This window comes from Crotalus tigris, unplaced genomic scaffold, assembly GCF_016545835.1.
Source record: "Crotalus tigris isolate CLP2741 ecotype Arizona unplaced genomic scaffold, ASM1654583v1 scf7180000017694.5664430, whole genome shotgun sequence".
In the NCBI taxonomy this organism is placed as follows: Eukaryota; Metazoa; Chordata; class Lepidosauria; order Squamata; family Viperidae; genus Crotalus; species Crotalus tigris.
Genome location: NW_024096572.1, coordinates 327,952 through 348,008, shown reverse-complemented (window position 1 = coordinate 348,008; position 20,057 = coordinate 327,952).

Genomic DNA, 20,057 nt, shown 5'->3' with positions numbered 1-20,057 from the left:
ATTACCTGGGTATTAGAGCAATCCATAGCTTCTCTGGCCAGCCCATGGGAGGAATAGACAATTGTGGCACTGAAAGTTTCCCATAAAACCAATTATATTCCCAACAGACAACTTTCAGAATTGTTGCAATATTTCCTCAGCAATCATGAAGAGAGCTTGTTAGATGACTTTAGACTTCTGTCCAAAATCACCTAGTTGGATGCAGCAACATTCTCAGGGTCAGTTCTAATGGCTGTTATGCATTGATGAAGTATAATTTTAAATATGATGTCCAAATCAAACAAGACCTTGTCTTGGTTCTTTTCCAACATCAGTCAATCATTTTTAACCAAATGACAAAAAAATGAAGCATTAAATAGGAAGACACTCAGCAGCTGATTAACGAGGATGCTTATTTGCTTTCCTTCTGCAGCAGAATAATGCAAGCAAGGTTGGAGCAATCATCTTTTAATGTTTCATGCCTTAAAAGGGCATTTTCCCTGTTTCTTGTTTTAAGACAAAAAACTTGTTCTGCAATCCAAAAGGCTTCCAGTAGGCATTATAGAACAACACAAAGCGGACCGTGCTTGCATACATGCTGATAACTTAAAAACATGTGAAAAAATGAAAATAGAAAACGGGGCAGAAAAAATAAGAGCTACAGTTCCAAGATATTTAAAAATATAGCCCCAGAACTCCTCCAAATGTTTTAGTTTAATGGGATAGAAAGGGGGGGAAAGTGAGATACAATGGGGTTAATTACTAGAATTTATTTAATAAAATAAAAAAAATAGTTATGCCTTGGTCCTGATGCAATATTGGAAAATATTATGCTAAGTGTATTTAGTGTACTTCTGGGAAGGGTAACTCCTTTAACATTTTTCAATTCTTTTGACCCCAGTTTAGGTCTGCAGAATGTTAACTTTACAGGTCCCAAAGGTACTTTTTCAAAGATGCTTTTGCTTTTTGAAAAAGCGCCTTTGGGACAATCATGACCTGGATGACTGAGAATCTCCATAGACATTTAACTTTACAGGATTCAAAACTGCACTGGACACCTTCATGTAGCCAGAAATTCCCTTCCTTGTCGGGTGCTAAGAGATGATCTTCAAATGATGAGCTGTGGTTATACTACTGCAAGCATCAGTCCATTACTAGGCTCAAAACACACACACACACACACACACACACACACACACACACACACAGAGAGAGAGAACAAACTCTGGCATTAAGCTACACACCTGATGTGGTGGCGCAATGGTTAGAATACAGTATTGCAGGCTAACTCTGCTCACAGCTAGGAGTTCAATCCTGATTGGCTCAAGGTTGATTTAGACTTTCATCCTTCTGAGCTTGGTAAAATGAGGACCCAGATTGTTGGGGGTAATATGCTGACATTAGTAAACTGCTCAGAGAGTGCTGCAAAACACTGTGGAGCAGTATACAAGTCTAAGTACTGTTCTATTGTTATTGATTGTATCTGGGTATTTTTACATCATCGAAGAACATTATAATAAGTAGATAGTAGGAACACTAATAGATGATGGATCATTCAAAATGGCTGCTAATGCCAACAGAGAGCGTGGATCGTCAGTTGTTGTGGCTTGGCCATGGTCAAGATAGTTCAGCTCATGTTTGGTTTTGGGGGCACATTTCTAACAAATAGTTTGCAATTCCTGTGGCATTCCTGCATATTAATATGCAAAGTATACTTCTGTATAGGAACATGTGGAAAAATTCATTATATTCCTCAGACTGTTAGCCATTTTACTTTAGGTTCAGTGAAAGTGATTTGAGAAAACGCTTCATCACTCTCATTTTTTATTTACCTTTCTATAGATCTGATCTCTTATGATCTTTGACTGTCAAAAGGAATTGGGCCAAGATTGTCTCCATCCCTCCTGCCATCAGAGGCATGGCAAATTAATCACTTTACAAACTATATTGCAGATATGGTGGCTTTGAAAATAAAAATGATAATCAGCAGGCAGTAAAACCTTGATTTAATGGACATCCATTTTAACAGACTGGATTCAGTGGTCCATATTTCATCAAACTAATTTGGACAAGGCAGTTAAATTTACACTGATTTTAAATCATTCACAGTAATTTACATCATTTGCTTAATTATATCATTCATGACAATTTATATCATTTGCAAAATAATATATGCAAATGATGTAAATTACCGTGAATTATGTAATTTGCAATTTAATGGACATTTGGAAGTAACAGACACCTCTTTCCTGCAAAATTAGTGTTTCACAGCATACTTGAATTTGCTCCTATTTTCCTATGTGATACTGTATATTTGCAGAAGGTCACAGATCTGACAAAGGTGACTGCTTTTTGTGTAGGTACTAAGCCCTACACAAAAACCAGCATGACGCTCAGATTAGCTTGCAATGCTGATTGGACATAAGTGGTCTTATTGTCTATGTGTTGACATGGTAACCTGTTGATAAAAGACTAATAGAGGTTTATTAGCGCTCTAAGAAAAAGATTCACTTTTCCCAAGATATCTCTTCTACCTCATAATATTGGTGCTTGTATACTGATGGTACTATACTGAAGTCATACCTGTTATTGAGCCCCTCTTTGGATTGTCATTCTCAGCATTAGCTACAAAAAGGGCCCCTCAGACATCCAACTAATCTCTCTTCAAAAGCAAACAGCAAAAGAGCAAGCTTTCTGTCTGGATGGGGACTGCTGTCACATGAAACAATTTTCAGGAAATGATTTAAATGAAACATGACTCAGTCAGAAAAAAATTATCCACCTGAAAAAGTCGGCTTAGCCAGATAGCCTTGCTGCATAATTCAATAATCATTAAATGTAAAGGCTTAATTTTTAAGTTTTGGGAACAGCAATATTTTGCACTCTAGAGTACCACTGTTCAGAGTCACAAACATTATATTTTTCAAAAATGCCACACACACAAACACACACACACACACACACACACACACACACACACACCCATTTCTTTCTGAAAACCAGCCGCCACAGATTCTGCTTCCTGGCAAGCAAAAAATGCATACATAGCATCGTAAATCCGATTAGCTTCTGGTTTTAAAAAATTCTCCTTAAAAGTCATGAGATATTTCAAGAGTCACTCTTCTTGAAGACTGGCCAAGAAAAAAAAGAGTAGATTATCAGAGAAGAGTCAAATTTCATTTGGGCAGTTCAAAAATACTCCAAATTCAATTGTGTTTTTAAATGGACACCTGCAAAAAGCTAGCAAAAGCTTTTATTAGAACAAAAAGAGAGAGACAATAGTTTGTTTTACTGATTGATTAATATTTCAATCAATAGTTCCAATATTTGAAGGGCTGCCAGAAAGAAGAGGGGGTTCAACTTATTTTCCAAAGCATCAGAAGACAAAACAAGAAATTAATTAGGGAGAGAAGCAAACTAGGACTAAGAGGAAATTTCCTGATGGTAACAGCAATTAACCAAAGACATGGCTTGTCTCCATCACTGGAAGCTTTTAAGAAGAGATTGGACAACCACTTGTCTGGAATGGTATAGGGTCCCCTGCCTGAAGATCCCTTCAACTCTATTATTCTGTATTCTTTTTTTAATGAGATGCATATTGCATTTAGTAATTAAAATGTTTGGACTAGTTAAAATGATCAGATTCATGAAGAAGTTTTCAAAGTGTCAATTTATACAAATTGTGTGAAGGGTAGTGCTCAAATAACTTTACTTTCAGCATTTTGTTCCTTTGATGGTAGATTAAATATCCATTGAAGGTCCATGAATATGACACATTACAATGATACCAATTCCCTCTCTTTGGAGGAAATATTATATAGTGTGAGCAAAGGTTACAACTTGCAACTACAGATCTAGTCAATATGCCTCACTTGAGAAAATTGTTTGAAAAATGATTGTATCAAGCCAATGATTGGGAAATGCTGTATATTTTACTGCAATCAAGTCACTGCTGCAAGCTTAGCCCCTTCTACCATTCATCTTGAGTATACTAGCTGAAGAGACTGCTTCATTTCACCTACAACTATAGCCAGATTGAAGCAGCCTCTGCTTTTGAATTTGTCAACTCCCTTATCTGGCTAGCATGGATCATATAAAAACCCAATGCAATTCTGACTAGCGCATTGATAATGGCAGTCAGTTTTTTTACTCCTAAAGATTATCTCCATCATGGTAGACTTTCTCAAATTCACGCCTACCTGGGATATATTGATGGGAAGTAGAATCAAGTTTAGTCAAAATCCTTTTTGTTATATAGTTTGGAAGGCAATCTTTCTTAGGGATTTTTCAAAGTCACACATGTTGGCTAATACCTGCCAATATACACAGCTCAGCGGGGGAGAAGTCTCTCTCCCTTTGGTGTAGGATTCAAAATTAAAGACACCAAATAAGCAGTTCCTCTCTTAAGGTCATGCCACCCCACAGGGCATTTTGCTCTCTTCAACTCTCTCCCTCCCACCATCCCCAAACCTGGCCTTCTTTTCCTCCTCTTTCCTATCCCATCTTCCACCGCTGTGTTACTGGTGGTCTTTTGCACGCTGACCAGATGTTTTCCCCATGCGATCATGCAATTATTTTTTTTAAAGTGGCTCCTTAGAACAGATGCTCCAGGATCTTTGCCTTGGCAGACTGCTTTGCTGTTGCTGTCTTTTTGATCTGAAGCAGAAGAAGGAAGCATTAGGGAGGACAGGGGGGAGGATGGAATAAGAAGGATGGGGGAATTCTGGCTTTCAGTGCAGACTGTTTGGCAAGAGAATACCTGGGCGGGTGGGTTTCTCCTGCTTCTCTTCACTGGTGCTGCTTGCAGATGTTTCAGTCTCAGCCTTTCTTCTGAAGTTTGAGCTCCCCTTCAGTGACCCAGCCTGATGCTCCCACTGCTTTTGTTTAAGATCATATTCAATGGCATGTCAGCATTGCAAGTTCCAAAGTATTTTCTGTCTGCTGCCAGGATTTACCACTTCATCACCTGCTTACTCTTAGTGGCCAGATTTAATTTGCTTGCTGGCTGTTTTCTCACACATAAATATTCTGGTTTAAAACAAAACAATTAATTTAATTTAAATTAAATTGAACCTTTTGCCCTTCCCTAGCATCTATGTTTCAAGCAAATACATATTTAGTATTCAGAATAGTAGACCAGAACTAACTTTCATGGATCCTTTGGTTTGATATATAAGATGCATAAGTGCATCTTATGTCTCAAACAAGCGATTTTAGGAAATGATGAGAAATTCTATTGCTCTGTGTATGTTTATCACATTTGTACTTTTTAAATCTACAGGGAAATGAAACCCATGTCTGTGCCAAAATCTGCACTTTTCATGTTTTTGTAGAGTGATTCACAACTTTAAAGTATACAGTACTCAGAAGAATACTTCTGCCTTAAATGATGCCTTCTATTTCTCCATTAGTTCCTAATGATATCTCTCATAATGATCTCTGTTGAATTCATTTATTGTATATCTCATTTAGACTTTATTGCCAGATGTAACCAAAGTTTAACAATATCATGTTTGCTTGAATATATTCTGGTTTCTTCTCACATTTCCTATCAACAACATATTTATTGATACTATTTATTATTACAATCTCTAAAAGAAACTCTGTACATAACAAAATATTAATTAAACATAGGGAGGGAGGGAGGGAGGGAGGGAGGGAAGGAAGGAAGGAAGGAAGGAAGGAAGGAAGGAAGGAAGGAAGGAAGGAAGGAAGGAAGGAACTTTAGACAGAGATATCTACCTTTGATTATTGTTATGTCCCGAGCCTTGCAAACGGCTCGGGCGTTTGCAGGCAGTCCCGGGCAGGTGCAAAGCTGCCCGGGACCAGACAGGCTGTCGCCAGCGCCGTGCGCATGCGCGGGTGCTGGCGCGGGAAAAGTAACCCATTTACCCGGGAGTTGCCTATATAAGAGGCTGCGAGGCGTTTGGGCGAGGCTGAAGCCATCTTCCTGTAAGCTGAACGCTGAATAAAAGAAACTGAGAACTCCAGCTGCTTCTCGTGTCTGTTTTCCCGCCAAGGACGCAACACTGGCGACGAGGGTGGGATGCCTTGCACTACCTGGAAAGGAAAAAGTGTAAGCTTACCCAAGGAGTCCTGAGCGGCGGAAGAGGAACGGTGTTGACTCAGCAGCTGCCCGCCAATCCAGTGCGCATTCGGGGGTAGGCTGGCTGATAGACCCGTCTCCTGAAGATCCGAAGATGGCGAAAATCGGAAGGCTTGCGGAATTCGACGTCTCACATCCAGAGCGGTGGGAGTCCTACGTATCCAGAATGGAGAACTACTTCAAGGCAAACCAAGTGAGGGAAGATAGCTTGAAGGCTGCCACCCTGCTTTGCGCTTGCGGCCAAGACGCCTTCGAAATCGCAGAAAACCTTGCAGCACCTGTTCCAGTAGAGTCTGTAAGCTACGCAGACCTGAAGAAGCTGCTGAAGGACCACTTCCACCCCAAGGTGTCCGTTATCTCATGGCGCCACACCTTCGAGCAGAGGGATCAACGGTCCGGGGAGTCAGCCAAGGAGTACATCGCCGCGTTACGGAAGGCCGCCAAGCCCTGCGAGTTCAAGGACCTCGAGGAACGACTGAGGGACCGATTCGTGTGCGGGTTGAGGCATCGAGAGCTACAACAGAGACTTTTCGCTAAGGAAGAATTATCCTTCCAAGACGCTTTAAGGGAAGCCACCGCGGAAGAAGCAGCAGGCGGCGCCGTCAAGAACATGCGGCCGATCAGAAGCAGTGCAGAGGGTGCGTCCGTGCACCAAGAAGACGTCCGACGAAACTCCGAGGAGGATCCGGACGAAGAAGTCGACCGTCTACACCCCGCGAAGGGAGAAAATCAGAAGGAAAGCTCTTCAGCTCCGCTCAAGTGCATCGGCTGTGGAGGTCGCCACAGGAGAACCGACTGCAAGTTCCGCTCCGCTACCTGCCGGGCATGCGGCAAACAAGGGCACATTGCAGCTGTGTGTCTGGGCCGACGAAAGGCACAACCTCAAGAAGAACGCCTGAAGGGTACCAGAGTCCCCAGCCAGAATAGGGTAGGTTTTTGCGCGTCGCGTAGAAACATTTGTAGGACAGGCACACACAAGCCCATGAAGAAAAAGCTGTCACTCAACGTGAAGCTACATGGGGTTCCATTATCTATGGAACTAGACACAGGGTCCGCCCTTTCCATCATTTCATTGCATACATTTAGGAAGATTTGTTCCAGTAGTGGGACTAAGGCCAAGTTAAGGCCTTCTGATATTGTATTAACTGATTTTCAGAACTCAAGAGTGTGTGTTAAGGGGGAGGCCACCCTTAACGTGCAATACAAGAGTTTTGAAGGTCCACTAGACTTGTTAGTAGTAGGGGGTGAAAGAACGAGTCTCATAGGACTCGATTGGTTTGAGGCCCTGGGGATACACGTCACAGGACTCAACAGCTTACAAACACTCGACCTACAGGAAGTCTGCAAGGAATTTGCAGATGTTTTCAGCCCCCAGCTGGGCACATTCAAAGGACCACCTGTGTCCTTAAAGCTAGACCCCACTGTCACTCCCATTAGGATTAAAGCAAGAAGGGTCCCTTTTGCTTTAAAAAGTAAGATTGACACTGAATTAGACAAACTAATCCAACAAGGAATCCTAGAACCTGTTGATTCCAGCCCATGGGAGACCCCCATTGTCACGCCTCTAAAGGCAAATGGGGACATTCGCATTTGTGCTGATTACAAATGCACACTCAATAAGGCATTGCAGCAACATGCCTATCCTGTTCCTGTGGTCAGTCACATCCTGGCCTCTCTCAAGGGGGGGCGTGTTTTTGCAAAGCTTGACCTAGCTCAAGCATATCAACAGCTGCCTGTTGATAATGATGCTGCCATAGCTCAGACTATTGTGACCCACAGGGGAGCCTTTAAGGTAAAAAGGCTGCAGTTTGGAGTGAATGTCGCTCCTGGGATTTTCCAAAGCGTAATGGAAAACACACTACGAGGTATACCAGGGGTCTGCCCCTACTTTGACGATGTCTTGATTGCAGGAGACTCCACACACATTCTAGCTGAAAGGCTTAGGGCTGTCCTGTTAAGATTCAGGAAATCAGGCCTTAAGCTCAGAAAAGACAAATGCAAGATTGGGGTGCCTTCTACTGAATTTCTGGGATTCAAAATTGATGCTGCTGGGATTCATCCTGCTGAATCCAAACTAACTGCTATTTTAGAAGCACCCAGGCCAAAGTCTAAGGCCGAACTTCAGGCCTTCCTAGGCCTCCTGAATTTCTACAATTCTTTTCTTCCACATAAAGCTAGTGTAGCTGAGCCTCTTCACAGGCTACTAGACAAACAAGCTGTGTGGCTGTGGTCACAAGCACATGAGGCTTGCTTTAAAGAAGTCAAGGCCTTGCTCACTTCTAACAGTGTTCTTGCACATTTCAACGAGTCTGTGTGCATCGTGCTTGTGATGCATCCCCCTACGGGGTTGGAGCTGTCCTGAGTCACCTCAGGTCTGATGGAACTCAGGTTCCTATTGCATACTACTCCAGAACATTGTCTTCTGCCGAGCGCAACTACGCTCAGATAGACAGGGAGGCTCTGGCTGTTGTTGCTGGAATTAAAAAATTCCACGATTTTCTATATGGCAGGCATTTCACGGTCTTCACTGACCATAAGCCTCTGCTGGGACTGTTTACCACACGTAAGCAGACTCCCCACATCATTTCCCCTAGAATGCTTAGGTGGTCTATTTTTTTGTCTGCATATGATTTTTCATTACTCCACAAGCCTGGGAAAGAAATGGGCCATGCTGATGGCCTCAGTAGGTTGCCTCTGCCAGTAGTAGAAGCTGACCCCGCGCCAGCTGTCAACATTCTATCAATCCAAGCCTTACCCGAGCTTCCTCTTAGTGCCAGGGATGTTACCGCTGAAACAGGTACAGATCACACACTTTCACGTGTCCGCTCCTGGGTCCTGTCCGGGTGGCCTGAGCACTGCCCTAGTCCTGAGTTTCAGAGTTTCTGGTCCAAAAGGAACGAATTGTCCCTTTCTCAGGGTTGTTGCTTTGGGGAAACAGAGTTGTCATTCCCACCTCAATGAGGACTAGGGTCTTAGAATCCCTCCACGAGGGTCATCCTGGCATTGTTCGTATGAAGGCTCTTGCACGCAGCCACTTGTGGTGGCCTGCTTTAGATAAAGATATTGAGGCTAAGGTACACGCATGCCACATGTGCCAACGATCTCGCCCAGAGATGCCCCAAGCTCCTGTGCATAAATGGGAGGAAACACAGTCCCCATGGTCTAGGGTGCACATTGACTACGCTGGGCCCTTTCAGGGCCAGTTCTTCTTGGTCCTTGTTGACAGCCATTCAAAATGGCTTGAGGTTGTGCCTGTCTCGTCCACCACCACTGCAAAGACTATTCAGGTACTGAGGGGGATTTTTGCTGCACACGGGCTGCCAGATGTCATTGTGTCTGACAACGGCCCTCAATTCACCTCCTCCGAATTCCAAGCTTTCTTACAGGCAAACCTGATTCGTCATGCCACATCTGCGCCTTTTCACCCATCCACCAACGGTATGGCTGAACGCATGGTGCGCATCGCAAAGGACGCCTTGAAGAGACTCACCTACGGGGACTGGCATCACAGGTTGGCTGACTTTCTCCTTTCTTATCGCACCACACCGTCCACTTCTACAGGGAGAAGTCCAGCTGAACTTCGTTGGGGGCGCCAACTTACTACTAGACTTGACCGGTTGCATCCGGACAGACTGCCTTCATCTACCTCACATCCTAGGGCACCTAGACAACTACTTGTGGGTGCCCCGGTTTGGGCTCGCAATTACGGGCCTGGTCATACATGGGTCCCCGCTTCTGTGTCCAGGATCACAGGTCCTCTCTCCTACGAGGTTGCCCTGGACAACGGTCGTGTCCTGCGTCGGCACATCGACCAACTCCGCTCTAGGCGGGACTTTTCTGCTGAAACTCCTGGGTCTTTTCCAGGGGGGGAGGGGGACCCTTTGGAGCAAAGGGAAGGGCAAGAGCTACTGCCCATCGCCACTGAGGGAGCCACAAACGGCTCGTCCCAAGGTTCTGCAATTGCTCCGAAAAGGAAGTCTTGGAGCTTACCCACACAACAGGCACTCACGCCTACTCCAGCCAGGGAGTTACCCCGGGGGCATACTCACTTTCCACACACAGCACACAGCACTCCAGCAACGGAGGATACCCGGGGGCATCCCAACAAATCATTCCCCGCAAGAGAGCTGGCACACAATGCCCAAGGTTGGCCTGACCTTACCCCAAATCCTACAGGGGGTCAAACATACACAGAGCTAGTCGAGGAACCAAGTCCCGACTACAACACCCCTAGCACAAATCAGGGGACACCTGAGTTTTGGGAGAGTACAGAAACCCACACGAGCCCAAACACAGAATGGGGTTCAGGGAATAGACAGCCTCCTGACAGGTCTTGGACTGACCTAGGGGGTTCTACAGAGACGCCCAGCAGTGGCTATCACTTCAAGGGGCCTGAGGGTCTACAGCTAGGTAGGACAACCAGGTCACAAAGCAACAGAAGCCCTGGCCTGACGAGCCCGGTGGGCAAGCAAGCAGGCCAGGCATCGGGGCACAGTCCTTGGAAGACACCAGGGCACAGTAGAGAGAACAGGCTCATGCCTCCCTCCAGTCAGGGGACTTATGCCAGTAACCCAGAGCTAAGAAGGTCACAGAGAGCAAAGAAATCTCCTAAGTACCTAGAAGATTACATAACATTGTTGGCAAGACAGAAGCCAGTAAACAGTGGGAACACTGGGGAGCAAATTGTCGTGTAAAATAAATGTTGTATGTTGATAGTAGTTTTAGCCCGGGGGAAAGGGGTGTTATGTCCCGAGCCTTGCAAACGGCTCGGGCGTTTGCAGGCAGTCCCGGGCAGGTGCAAAGCTGCCCGGGACCAGACAGGCTGTCGCCAGCGCCGTGCGCATGCGCGGGTGCTGGCGCGGGAAAAGTAACCCATTTACCCGGGAGTTGCCTATATAAGAGGCTGTGAGGCGTTTGGGCTGAGCTGAAGCCATCTTCCTGTAAGCTGAACGCTGAATAAAAGAACCTGAGAACTCCAGCTGCTTCTCGTGTCTGTTTTCCCGCCAAGGACGCAACAATTATCCATTCCAATCCCAATCTCTCATTTGTACAACATTGAAGAAAGAAAAGCAGATCAGAGGGGAAAAAAAATTCATTTGGAGAGATACAGCTTAAGTTTCCAGGACAACAAAACATACAAATTTTAACAGACTTGCAAAAGTTGTCACCAAATTATTTAGACAGGAGGAAAAATACAGTTGTTATCTTAACTAGGTTTGCTTTTTGTTAAATGCATGTGTCTGGAGTTGAAAGCAAACTTAATTTTGGTCCTGGACATTCACAGATTTTTGGAATGCAACCCCTAGCATATGATACAATGTGCCCATGAAATATGGCACATCACAGGATGCAAACCTCTACCACAAAATACTTCTAGATCGGTTAAAAAAAAAGTACACCATTCTTGGAGCCAGAACATAATTAAAGACGGAAAGAATGAAGTAAACATATTTAAACATTAATACCTCTTTTCTGAACTGCTAAACTTGCCTATGAGGGGGGTCCTTGGTGCTCTCTGAGCTTGCTTGTTTTCTTGCAGAGTTTCATTACCCAAACTAGGTAACATCATCAGGGCTAGCACTGATGATATTATCTAGTTTGGGAAATGAAATGTCTGTAAGAAAACAAGCAAGCTCAGGGAGCAGCAAAGACATCTCATTTCAACCCTGAGCTACACATATTCTCCTTCATTGAACTTGCCTATTTTAGATTTTAGCTGCATTAAAGGTCACATAATTTCATAGTAGAATTCTCATACAGTTACTAAAACATGAGACATGAGAATGAAAGATTCTGGACTGCTTTTAGAAGAAAAAAAGTCATATTGAGCAAGCAAACTAGGATTTTGCCTAGGGAATTGAATATGTGAAAGAGAGAAGAGTGACCTGGGAAGCTGCATGTTCCGAGAGGCTGTTTGCTGAACTAAAGGGATAAAAAAGCCATGTTCCTAACAGCTTCTAATAGCAATGTGTATGTCTTTGGAGTTCTTGATTGTCAGTTGTGGACTGTTGGGTGACTGATTCCTGCTAAGTGAACAGAGATTGTAAGAGAATAAAAACCAGCTTGGCTCCAGAAAGTTGGAACTGAGCATATGAATAGGAGAGCAATCAGAAACAGGAATTTTTCAGTAGATTTTGGTCAGGAAGTTTAAGGAGGGAATTCCTAACAATCTTCCCTTCAAAATCAAGAGAAATTCCTGTGAAAGGAGTAAAAGCTGGTGTTCTAAGAAGAATAGAATAGAATAGAATAGAATAGAATAGAATAGAATAGAATAGAATAGAATAGAATAATCTTTATTGTCATTGTGTAACTCACAACGATAGATATCGCAATTGTGGTCTGTAATGTTTGTCGCATGTTTGTCTTCCTTTCTAAAAACACTTATGTCTGCAGCCAATGCAATACCATAGGACAGTGATGGCAAACCTTTTAGAGACTGAGTGCCCAAACTGCAACCTAAAACCCACTTATGCACTGTTGGGTACCGGGTGGGTGTGGCCCATTGGCTGGGTGTGGCCCATTGGCTGGGCGTGGCTGCGGTGGTAACGGCAGACTGGGTAGGACTAAAAAGTTCAATCAATCAATTCCAAATTTGCAAGATCTTTTATTTTCCTTTGAGAAGTTGAAATTGACTGATTGATTGAATCTTTTTTATTTTTGCACACGGTGGCAGAGGCCTAAAGCGAAAAGGTTTTATAAAACCCAGCTGAAGGCCTAGGACTGGGGTGATGGTGTGCGTGCCCACAGAGAGGGCTCTGAGTGCCACCTCTGGGACCCGTGCCATAGGTTCACCACCACTGCCATAGGAGTTTTTGAAGAAAACACCAAAGGATCAGAGCAGCATGTGGCCATACTGCTGGTGATGAGAACAGATGAGCCTTTGCAAACAGAAATAGAGAGTGGAAGGATTATTTTCTACAACAAAGACAGGCAAGCAAAGGAGAAAATGCACTGCAACAATCAGAAGCTAGAAACATCAATTGATGTTCTGCATTGCTAGAAATCAGAAACAGTTTGCAGGCCAAGAGTATTCAGGAAAGAAAAATAGCATTATAGAATGGCAAATAGGATGGTGAATTCTTAAATGGCAGAGAGTGAGAGCAGTTATGTCAGTAAGAGCCATAGTGGTGCAGTGGTTAGAATGCAGTATTGTAGCCTAATTCTGTTGACTGCCAGATGCATGCAGTTTGGCAGTTGGAGTCTCATCTGCTCAAGGTTGACTCAGCCTTCAATCTTTCCAAGATCAGTAAAATGAGGGGCCAGATTGTTTGGTCAGTAGGCTGACTCTGTAAACTGCTTAGAGAGGGCTGTAAAGCTCTGTGAAGCAATATAATAAGTTTAAGTGCTATTGCTATTGTTATGTCCTCTAAGAAGACAAAGAGATTTTTTCAGTATTACCAAATTTGAAATAAGGATATGTTAATCAAAGCTATCAAGCTGTGAAGTATGTTGCCTCCAGGGCCAAGAACCAAGTATGTGACAAAACAACTTATCCAGCAATGATTATTTCTTTTTACACAGGAAAATAATATTGCAGAGAACAAATACAAATCTAACAGTAATATCAAAGTATCAGAAGGCTGCACAGGTGCACAGGTGATATTCTTATCCATTCTTCTAGATAGCAGGAGTGAATCAGAAAGAGAAAGAAGAATGCTACAAATCAAGGTTGGCTTTACAAATTATTTCAGTAAGACAAATTTATTTTTCTGGGACCGTGTGCTTAGCTGAAGCTTTGAGAAATTCATTAAGTGAGCTTTAAAATGAACTCTGTAACAGATGGAAATAACCCCAAAGTAAGAACTTTAAATAAAGACTTACATATTTTTGAAAGTTGAAATGTTTTGAAATGGAGCAACTTAAAACAATACAGAAAAGAAAAAATACAGAAAGAATACAGAGTCATAACATTCATTATCTTCTTAACTTTGTCAACTTTTAGATGTTTCCTCAGCCAGCACATTCTGAGATTTGAAATCCATGCATCTTAACGTTGACAGGGTTGAAAAACAATTATTTACAGTATAAGGAAATTAATATAAAATTAAGGTCTTAGTAATGTATTAAATTATATTTGCCCTTTTGTACCTATACCATTTCTAAATGCTATTGCTATCCCAGACATTCTGGCCCCATAGTTTAAAAAGATATCAGAGAAATTTGGACAAAGGACCAGAAACTAAACCTTATTTTAAAATATTGAAAGGCTGGATATGTTTAGCCTCTTTTATTCTTTCATAATAATTTGCATTCTGTTTTTTTCATCTCTATTATTGTACGCCACCTAGAATTGATTGAAATCAGGCAATGTCTAAACTGACTAATTTAAATTAAATTCAGGAAAGACTGAGAGGAGGTATTGATATTAGAATATTGAAATATCTGACAGGATGTCACATAGAAGGAAGTCGAGATTTGTTTTTATGCAATCCAGGAAACAGAAGACAGCACAACGAAGTTAAGTTATAGGAAGGCAGACTGCAATGCAAAGGTTTTTTTAAAAACTTCTGAATAGAAAGAACAGTTTGAAGGAGACAAATTACCTGAAAAGATGATAGTTCCCTTTTGGGGGGAGTTATATGTATTACTTCAGGATCGAAAAAAGGAAAGGTTTTTTAAAAAGTATTAAGCAGAAGTAAATAACCATTCGGCCACAACATTTTAATTTGTATTTCTGCATGAAACAAAGGCTGGTCTCAAAGCCCACTTTTAGTGCTATGATTCTATGAAAATTAGATTATTAGGTGATTATTTAAGATAACTTTTTAATGCTGCTCCAGATTTAAAATGATTTGAATATTGAGAATACCATTTTTTAAAACAATGATAAAGCTTACTTTTATTGTTATTATACGTCCTTGAGTTGAGGGCTCTTGTCAGGTTGAACTTGCATGTAGCTATTCTGAATCCAAGAATAATTGTCTTGCTCATTTTAAGAACTCATCTTGGTATCCTATTACTTTTCTGAAGTATAACAGCAATAAATCTAAGTTGTTCTGGATCCCCAAGGCTTATAATAAGCAAGAATGGGTTGAACAGCACTAATTTTCATTTATGCTAAGGAAATCTAGTGATTGATTTGGTGGTTTAGGAGGAAAGATGCCACCATTTTCAGTTTTTGGATTACAGGGTAGTTCTGTGTTATATCAGCACTAGGCAAAAATAGCATGTGCTATAACAATACTCTAAATATTTTTCTTTTTAAGCTTCTTGTCATAAATGGATGGGATTTTCCAACCCATATAAACACATGAGCCAGGTAGCTTCCCATTTATGTGGAAAGTCACATTCTCTCCACCTCAATTGAAACACAAGCCATAGTTTTTCCACTGTTATAATGCAATTCTGGTTTATTTTTCCTTTAACTTTGAACCAACTACTTAATTAGAACAAAAAGGATGTATCAGTCTTTGCCAACCTCAGGTCTCAAAGGATTGTTGAATTTTACACCCGATTCCATATGGTGTCATGTCTCCTAGCTAGGGATGATAGTTCCGAGACCCAAAGTTGTGAATAAAATAAAACCTCTATTCTTAGATATCCACATAGGTATTCAGTGATATTTTTCTCATCTCTTCTTACTTGCTTAACAGTAGTGAAGTCCAAGAGATGCTAGTCTCAATATATCTTTCAGAAAAAAATGGGAGATATTACTGATGTCTAATTCCTAAATATAAAAACAACACAAAAGTATGGTTTTAAACTCAAGGTTAGTTGAATAAAGCATAGTATCCTTTGTAGGTAACAACTAGCCATAATGAATGGGTTCATGCAACACAGTGAACCAAAAATAGATTATATTCACTTCCTTGAATAGCAATCTGATATTTAGCTTATTTAATTAGTACTAAAGTACAGTTTGTTTTGTGACTGTTTGAAGTTTCAACAGCACTGCAAAAAGTGAGCATTGATCATTTTGCACACTTATGACTTTGCAGCATCCCCATGGTCACATGATTTACATTCAAATACTTGACAGGTGGTTCATATTTAACAACAACAACAACAACAACAATAATAATAGATTTGGAAGGGACCTTGGAGGTCTTCTAGTCCAACCTCCTGCTCAGGCAGGAAACTCTAGTCTATACCATTTCAGACAAATGGTGTCCAGTCTCTTCTTAAAAACTTCCACTGTTGGAACATTCACCGCTTCTGGAGGCAGGTTATTCCACTAATTAATTTTTCTGACTGTCAGGAAATTTCTCCTTAGTTCTAGGTTGCTTCTCTCGTTGATTAGTTTCCATCCGTTGCTTCTTGTCCTGCCTTCAGGTGCTTTGGAGAATAGCTTGACTCGCTCTTCTTTGTGGCAATCCCTGAGATATTGGAACACTGCTATCATGTCCTTCTCTTCATTAAACTAGACATATTCAATTCCAGCAAACAGTTCTTATATGTTTTAGCCTCCAGTCCCCTAATCATCTTTGTTGCTCTTCTCTGTACTCTTTCTAGAGTCTCAACATCTTTTTTACATCTTGGTGACCGAAACTGGATGCAGTATTCCAATCTTAAAGATTTTTAAGAAAAGTAAGAAAAAAAAAGAAAAAGAAAAAAAAAATCATAGAAAAAGCTAAAAGGGCAAGAAACAAGCACAGCAAAAGAAAAACAGAAAAACAAAGAAATAGCTTTACAATTATATATTTATGTTTTATTCTATAGTTACAACTTAGAGTTGACTTATATCAGTGGTGGGATTCAAATATGTGAACAACCGGTTCTCTGTGTGGATGCTGCTTCTGGAAGTCCATTCAGGGCCTGGGCAACAAAAAATTAGTTACCACTGCCGAAGTTGTGCAAACTTGCTGAATCCCACCACTAACGTATATGATCAAAGTTAAAACAGATTCTTAGTTATTTCTGGTAATCCTTAGTGAACGTTTACTGATGATGATGATTGAATGACTAGGCTTTTAGATTTTGTTTATAATAGAGATGAGATATGGGATGAAGAGAATAATTATTGTATTTTAAGAGCTGGTTTTGCCTATAACGTTAAGCCATAAATAATGGGTTAGTTCCACAATAGCTAGGTCACACCTCATTCTAAGCCAAAAATTTTAAAAATTCCTATATTTTGGCTTAATGTGATGTATAACTCCAACCAATGTTATAAAGGCAGTTGATTAAAAAGTCTTATAGTCATATCTTTATGAAAATAACAGTACTCATAACTTTGGTAACAGTTCAGTCATTATAGAGGTGCAGTATTTGGATTGTACAATAGAGTTAATTGGGAGAAGAAGATACTTTGAAATGACTTCCTTTTTAAAATTAACATTTCCAGTATGTATCTCTGTGTGTACATGTATGTACAAATCATAATTTGGTCATATTATAAAACACACATACAAAAAATGATATTTCTTCAGCCACTATATAATAGATGCTTTGTGCAATCCACAAAATGAGCATCTTTTAGATTAATGCACATATTTTACGTGTGAATTTTGTCACTGCGACCCAAAATTTGCTCAGAAATGGTGACTGCACATTTACAATCTTTAGAAAAAGAAGCTCACACACTCCTGAGACTGCTTCCAGATTTGAGTGGTATTGCAAAAGAAGCCAGGATAAATCCTTTTGTTACAAAAGAACAAATTTTAGTATACATTCAACCACACTGAAAAATATTCAGACAACATTAAGAGGATAGCTTAAAGCCCACAAAAGCTAGAAATGTATAGCTGAGGTTAGAAAAGATGTCCTTAACTCACCCTCACTCTCTGAAATAAGAATCTTTTTACATGAGCTATTATCCCTAAACCTGCTCTCGATGAAGTTCCCTTGCTTTTGGGTGTCTATGACAATTTGCTACAGCCAACTCACCATGGCCAACTGTTCATGGGACAACTCGCTGCAGGAAATAGTCACACAATATTAAAGAAATGGTGGAATAGAATAATTAAAGAATGGATGCAAAAGGAGGGACAAAATGAAATGTAAGTGACAAAAATTAAAATAATCTTTTATTTATTTTAAACAGTTAAACCGAATTGTTAAATTGTCCTGCAGTGAGTTGTCCTGCATTGAACTGGGCATGGCAAATTGTCCCGCAGCAAGGTAGCTGCATTGAGTTGGCCATGGAGAGGTAGCTGTGGTGAGGTGGCTGCAGCGAGTTGGCTGTGGTGAGTTGTCCCATTCTGTGCTGTTTGGGTGGTGAGCAGATAATGAATGGACACCTCTTCCACAGAGATCTTTGCTTGCACATAGTCCGAGATGAGCAATCACAACTTCATTGAGAATTTCGCTGCTGAGCTTCAGAGAATGTTGCAGTTTTGTTTAACAGTATTGCTTTCAGAACTTTCTGCTTAATGGGGAATAATCACATGGTTGAGACTGGCACTTTTCAGCATTTCCTGTTTCAGAAACTTTTTCATATTTATAGATTTACTTTTAAAGACTCTACCATTGTGCAAAAGCTAATGGAATATATTCTAGCTGGATGAACATTCATTTTCATACTACTCTAAGCAGAGAAATTTCCTGAATTGCCTACCAATTTTCATTCATCTTGATGAAGAATAGTTTTAGAATTTTTTCCAAAGGAAAACAAAGTTTAGCAGGGTAGTATTCTTGCTCTTGTTTAGCTGTGTGGTAACCAAGGATATGGCTATGAATATCCTTTTTTTATTTTACATTTATATTTCCTGATATCAGTAACCTCACATTTCCATTAAATTTCCAAGGCAAACATTATGAGAGGTGGAATTTTTTTCAGTAGTACTGCTACGGGGCAACCATGACAACATGACTACCCACCAAGAGTATCATCTGTTTCCAGTGGAAAGCAAAATTGCTCTGGTTATCCCTGTGGAAAATCTTAGTGGCCTTTCCCCGCTGTTCATCTGAAATGCTGTCTACCCATTTCCATGGCTGAAAAGTATATTAGCTTGATCCTTGCTATCCCAACTGCTGATTTGTCTACTGCCTCTCCTGCCTTAAGTCTCAAGAGGCTCAGATGCATGTCTTTGTTCCAAGGTATTGTGAGGCAACACTCAAATGGCATTGGAATAAGGGGCAAAATGCCAGCTTAGCTGAGATAGCAGCAGCATCTTGTAAGGAAAAAGATGTTCCGATGACATGTCCCATGATATGTTGTAAATGCCCAGAGTCGCTCAATATTGACATGGACAGTGTATAAATTTAATAAATAAATTTCTGTGCCATGGTTAGATTCAACTGAGTAAGGCTCCTTCTAAATGCTTTGGCGGAATTGGAGAGGGGAAACGACATTGTGAAGAACACCCTAAAGATGCCTGTCTGGTGGTAATGTCGAAAATTGTAGTTCTATGCTTTTTAGACTCTTTCTAGAGGCAATTCCAAGGGCAAATATGAAAACATCTTAGTTTTCTCAGATCCAATTATAAGATCTTTCCTGGTTCAGCCAGAAGGCTGAGAGGCTATAGTAAAGTTGTAGTTATGGTTGTAAGCCGTGGACTACAATTTCAAAGAGACTCACTATCATCGTTATTATTTATTGATTCCTCAATCAACAATACTGAACAAGTCAGGCCATGGCTATCAAACATCAAGACATCTGCCAAGCTATCCCACCTCCTTTACATGGATACTCTGAAGTTGTATGGGGAAAAAACACATATAGAATATGTGAAATAGAATCACTGCTCAACTCTGTCCTTATATACAGCCAATATAATGCAATGGAGTTTGGATTGGACAAATGTGCCATCCTTATCATCAACAGAAGAAAAGAATGAAAACTGAAGGAATTAAGATTCCCGTGGAAATAACATCAAGAATTTGGATGAAGAAGATTACTACAAGCTGCCAAAATCAAGCACATTGAAGAAGAAAGCTAGAAGTGAATACATAATGAGAGTGAAAAAGTTCTGAAAATCCAAACTCAGTGGAGGAAATACCATCAAGCAATTAACATCAACACATTGCTGGAATAGTGGGCTGGACTCAAGCAGAACTAAAATGCCTGGATAGGAAGACCCTCAGTCAGTGG